The following is a 6,000-nucleotide window of genomic DNA, read 5'->3' on the forward strand; positions in this document are numbered from 1 at the left end:
AGAGAAAAGTTTCGAAACCTTCCAACCAGCGTCAAATCCGCAACTTCGTTTCTCCGTTCCTTCATTCGGAACCATAAGAGGGTTTTAGCTCCGTGGCGAAGGTCGGTCCGAGCTTTACGGTAGTGAATACGGACGTAATGATTCGCGGAATCTCTCCAAAGGATAGAAAGAGACATGTGTATGGAGAAGATAGAGAGGGATTTACCGGACGATATTAAGCTTCGTTCGCCATTGCAGAATGTAAAAATGCAGGGTTCATTTCCCTTCGTTTTTTCGCGCGGTTGAAGTTTCGAATTTGCAAAGTTCCGAAAGCGCCTGATTTCGAATTATTTGATGGCGAAAGTTGAGCAAAGAAGTCAAACTTTGGTGAAACGTCAAAGTTTCGAATGTTCGGAAACCCGATGGTTCACAATTCCGAAATTCAAGATTACGAAAATTCAAGTTACGATATAGCAGAATTCCGAAAGTTGAAATATACTCGCACAAACGCAGTTTTCTCAACGAGTGGGCGCAATGAAATCAGAAAAATCGAAAACCACGATTCCGAACGTAAAGATATCAAATATCCGAAACAAAGAAAGATCAAGGTGGTGAAATTTCGATGATCGTGAGCAAGAAATTTACAGAGCTGAAAATTCTTCGATCATTCGGAATTTCGATGTTACAAATTTTCAAATTCTCTCATCTTTACTTTAAATTTAACCATCAAAAAATTCGGAATTTGGTGCTTTCGAAACCTGTCAATTTCGAAATTTCAACCCCGCTCCGTTTTTTTTTTTTTTTTTTTTTTTTTTCCGCTCTCAATCATAGTTTAGTCGTACTTGGGACATCGTGTTCATTTTTGCCACAACATTTTCGTCTCTCTTATCGTCCGTTCCGTTCATTTCTTTTCTTTTTTTCTCTCTCTCTCTCTCTCCCCTTCACCCTCGTGTTATTCTTTTTATATTCTATTTGACAGGTTTTATCGTCGCTGATTGATGAACTTTTGACGCGGACTTTCACGCCCCTTATTACCGGCTCTTTTCCACCCCCCCACCTCTTTGCCGCCCTGCAATTCTACCATGTAACTCGTCGACTGGCTTTCTCTCTCTTCTCTTGTCTTCTCTTCTCTTCGCTTCTCGACGGTATGTATCTAATACATAAGGAGGGTCGCTACATAATTTATACATATATATACATGCCTGTGTATTATATATATATACCCGTGGACATAATTAAATGAAAGCTCTGAATGATTAATTGCTATAGCTTCGTGTATTTTTATTTCTATACATTCATTTTCTTCTTCCTCCTTTCTCGCATTATTTACCCTTTTTGTTTATTTTTTCCTGTTTGTCTCTCTCTGTTTGTTTGTTTGTTTGTTTGTTTGTTTGTTTGTTTTTCTTCAATGATTCCGGCGTTGTTCAGTTTCCCAATCCCTCAACTTTCTTTCCATCCTTCGCGCTCTCTTTATACACCATTCTAATTTCCCTTTAAAATTCGTCGTCTTCGTTGATTTTTACCCTGAAATTCAACCAATCCCAGACATCATCGTTACTACACTCTTCTAACCTCTTGGGATCGATTCAAAATTCTTCGTCATTCTCGATCTTGGATCTGGATTAAACCGCGAGAGCGTATTTTTTTTCTGCTTTTTATAATCGTGACATAATATTCGCGAAGAAAAGCTTTTTCCCCCCGAGTAACCGATGATTTCAAATATCGTACTTATAAACATTAATTTTTGTTCTCCTTCTTCATAATTCCGAATGTGCGAAACGAAAGATCTGCGAAGTGGCAACAAGATTGAATCAAGTTTACCCGTCGCCCGGATAAATTTTCGAAAACTTGTCAATAACGAAGATGTGAAATAAGTATAAACTCCGATTACAACGATAAGAACTAAGATAATTACGAGGCAAAACGCTCGAGAGTTAGCAAAAGTCCGAGTTCAATCACTTTAATTCGTAAATTTAATTTAATTATCGAGAAGCCGCGTGGTTTTACCCATGTATATATATGTATATAAGGGATACGGGGCTGGCTGTTAGTTGTTGTCGGAATATTCACGAGCCGTGAAAGTCCCGGTCTTAGTTTCGTATTACTTGATTAACGGATCCTCGCCCCGTCACTTTCAAACAATTCATTCCCGACCTAGCTTAACCCAAATTAAACGCTGACGCGGTGAGATTTCGAGAGAGACGAAATATCGGGGAACAGAGAGAGAGAGAGAGAGAGAGAGAGAGAAAGAGAGACAGAGATAACACAGAAACTTTGAGAGGCGAGACGCCCAGACTCGAATCCAGAGTCTTTTATAAAAGAGAATCGCTACTCAATGCCTAGTTTAAGATTTCCGCATTCCAAGCAAAAAAAGGAACAACGTTTTCGCAATTTCGACTTTTTCACCCTAGAGACAGATAGATTCCGTTTTTCATTAATTTATTCGCACTCGTCAATATTTTCAGCATTCAACAGTCGCGTGAATCTTAAACATTTAATTATGAATCGAATGATACGTGAAAAAAAAAAACAAAACAAAAATTCTTCAAATCGTAAAATAATTTGATATTTTTTAGAATTAGCTTACGGTTGGAAGAAAACTGATTTTCCATCGTTTTGCGGTTTTTATTGATTGCGTGATACGATAATTGAAATAAATTTCTGATGCTGAATATCAAGATTCGAAGTATTTTTTTTTTTTTCTCACAGAGTTTCGTTTCAATCGATTATTCTTGGTAAAAAAAGAAAAATTAAAAATTCTCATCAGTGATAACGTTTGGTAATAAATCATTTCAGAGTTTGTTACACAAACACTATGAAATTCGGATGAATTTTTGGGTAAATCCTGCAGTTTGTCAATTACAGAGAGCCTTTGAGCTTAATTCACGGTATTGAATGGGTGAAATTTTGTCTACCAATATACATAATATAATAATATACAAATAGAAATAAATATCATTCCTTTGACATCCGAATACATGCATGTCGTGTGTGAATCGAATTTCATGAAAACACTTCGTAATTAATGGACGAAATTGTATTTTACAATATTAACCGAATATTATTCCTGAAAATTTCACGTACGGTGTTTAATTTTAATCTCATCTAGCAATAACCGCAGTGTTAAAAAATCACTTCGGAAGTTGAAGATGGAAAAAAAAAAATTTTAAAGAAAGAAGAGAGTTGAGAATCAATTCAAAGAAAAGTTAAGTATCGAAATTTTTTTACAGATTTCAATTAATACACGCAATTGGTTTCTGAAGCATTCATTTTACGGGTGTAGACCTGTACATACGTACATACAGAAATGATTCGGTGAGTTTGAAACTCTGTTAATATCAGGGTACCACCATCGATTCGCACACTTGGACGATGAATAAAAAAAATCACTTTACGTTCAAAGTCACAATATCGACCATTACTGAACTTTAGGAAAGAACCTTCGTCAGCGGTTTGATTTTGTTTTAATTGTTCCGCCCTGACTTCGAAGTGGGAAGAGGAAAAAAAAAAAACAAATACGTTTAAAAAATAACGACAAATGTATTGTCACGTAATAAAAGGTAATCACGAAAAATAGAAATGAATTGCACGTTTTTGGAATTATAAATTTTCATCGCTTGGGAATTATCGGTAATTAACTTGCTGTTTTTAACTTTTAACTCTAGTTCATTTAAATCATTCTTTCGTTGGCTACACGAAGTGGTACAGTTTTATTTATTTATTTATTTATTTCTATCAACGAATAAATTGATAAAGTCAAATTCGATATTTCTGCACGAAGTTAAATAATGATTTGCTGTTCAACGGACTCGCGGGATTCGTTGAATATTGACAAAGTTGAATAAAAACGTGATTTAAACAAGTAAGAGAAAATAATTTTCGTTCTTTTTTTACTCCGTTATAAATTAACCCAGCCATAATCTGTGTTCAGTATTTTTTTAACCACACGTCTTCGTATAAAATGACAAAATGATTCTACTTACATTATTTGCAATAATTTTTTGCAACAAATCATCCTACCCATAATCTGTGTTCGGTATTTTTTTTTTTCATTTTTTGTTTAGCCACAGGTTTGTCAGTAAATATAACGTCTTCGTACAAAATGACGAAAAGATACTGCTTATATTATTTGCAATAATTTTTTTCTTATTTTCATCTTCTTTTCGTTCGGTTCAAAGTTCGAAAAACTAACCGAGAATCGAATTTACCGAGTTCAAATAACGGTCAGCCTTTCAAAACGACAAAAGGAATTGTTTTATTGTCAGCGAGACGGTTTTCTCACAATCAGCGCGACGACGTTCAAGTTTCCGAGCTTTTGTACTCGCAGTAGTAGAACCGAGTTAGCGTCAGACGCAGTTTCAGAATTCGCCAGCGGTAATCACGACTGCATTGAATCGCTCTCGCGTTGTTTCATTTTATCAAGCCCGGCATAAAACCCACTTGACAAACAGCGATAAAGCCGGTTTTAGGACCGTGTTAAAGCTTTCAGAAATTTCCGACCGAACTTACGGGTCGAATTTCAATCTCCGATGGTTTCGAAATACCCGCGCAAATATTCAGTCTCTGTATTCGAGAAGCGCGGGAAATTGAGAATCATTTAAGCACAGCGAACCGGAACGATTTTATACATTGTCTTCTTTTCCTGTTGTTTTTTTTTTTTTTTTATAAATCCAATTTCACATGGCGTCAGCGTGTGTCGATTTTTTTTTTTTTTTTTGTTTACTGTTTCTTTTTTATCTCAGTCGCACGAATTCACGAAATTCTTTATTTCGTTTTACAAGTGTTTCGATTTTTGTTGTCTATTTTATTATTTATTGGATATCGAGTAAAATTGGAAATCAGAAAATTAGCGAACTTCAACGAATAGATCAAATTTGCTACGAATAAAATTTCACTTTTAGAAAATTAAATTAACGACATCTCACAACTGATAATATTATCCTTCCGTGATGTAAGAAATAGACACAGTTTTTTTTTTTTTTTTTTTTTTTTTGTTTCTTTATCCCATAGATTTTTGAAGCTTGTCGTTATTTGACTTATTATTGTCTTGTCGTAAAAACTTTACGTTCCTAACGCGTGTATTAATCGATAATTACAATATTCGACACAGCACTTTGTTAAGTAATTTTACAATCGTCAAAGTTGAAAATAATCGTGATTAACAACACGTGTCTCACTCGTTGTTAATCACTCGACATTCTCCCGAATATTTCTATACGTTCCAACTGTCGAAAAACCAAAAAAAAAAATTAATAAATAAATAAAGTAAGCAACGATTATACCGGTAATAAAATACACTCTGAATTACGCAAACCGATCTCAAGTTCGATCAAATTTATCAAGGCTGTGAATAAAAACGGAAACCAAAGAAGAATGAAAAAAAAAATATATATATATATATATACGGATATCGAAAATCAAATTTTAAAATCGATTGTAAATTTTTGTTAAGTTAGAGAGAAGAAAAATGAAATGAAGTAGAGGTTGATAAGAACAAGTGAAAGAAGAAGAAGGAAAAGTTAGATAAATGCAAGTATTAAAAAAAGTGAAAACTTGTGTTTTGTTTGTAACGCAAAGTTTTGAAATTCACCAATTTATTACGACGGTTAAAAAGCGTCGGCAGTTTGTTATTTCCGGTTCGGATATACCTCGTCCGACGAACGGAGGAACGTTTTACGCACGTATCACTGTATCACACGATGAGCGCGACAATAGAGGACTGATAATAGAATCGGGAACCGCACGCAGGCGAGATAGAAACACGCGTGTGCGCTCTCGGCGAACGCGGACTCGAAACTGAGGAAAGGCGCCGCGGCGCTGCGGACTCGCTAGTTCTCGGCGTCTCCGTTCGGCGTCGCGACGCCCGATTCAACCCCGAAAGCCGACGCCCGCCTTTGGACCGCACTTGCCAAACCGGACTCCGGAGCGAAACAGCTATCGCGTTTGTTTACAAATCACTCTTGCACGTTCCTCTCCTACGACCGACCGATCGAAACAACAACATTACGTGCCGTTTCTTGG

The 6,000-nt window shown here is 36.0% G+C and overlaps 1 protein-coding gene across 1 annotated transcript in view; it reads right to left on the minus strand.

The window, feature by feature from the left end:
* LOC124186440 (synaptogenesis protein syg-2-like) overlaps positions 1–5,744 on the minus strand; it is a 222,259-nt gene extending 216,515 nt beyond the window's left edge. The window contains exons 1-2 of the mRNA XM_046578176.1: positions 5,570–5,744; positions 4,079–5,204 (exon numbers count right to left, since the gene is read on the minus strand). The gene's annotated coding sequence lies outside the window, so the exon portion shown is untranslated. The remainder of the gene's footprint in view (positions 1–4,078; positions 5,205–5,569) is intronic.
* Positions 5,745–6,000: the final 256 nt, after the last annotated feature.

The sequence above is a fragment of the Neodiprion fabricii genome, chromosome 7 (genome assembly GCF_021155785.1).
Source record: "Neodiprion fabricii isolate iyNeoFabr1 chromosome 7, iyNeoFabr1.1, whole genome shotgun sequence".
Classification (NCBI taxonomy): domain Eukaryota; kingdom Metazoa; phylum Arthropoda; class Insecta; order Hymenoptera; family Diprionidae; genus Neodiprion; species Neodiprion fabricii.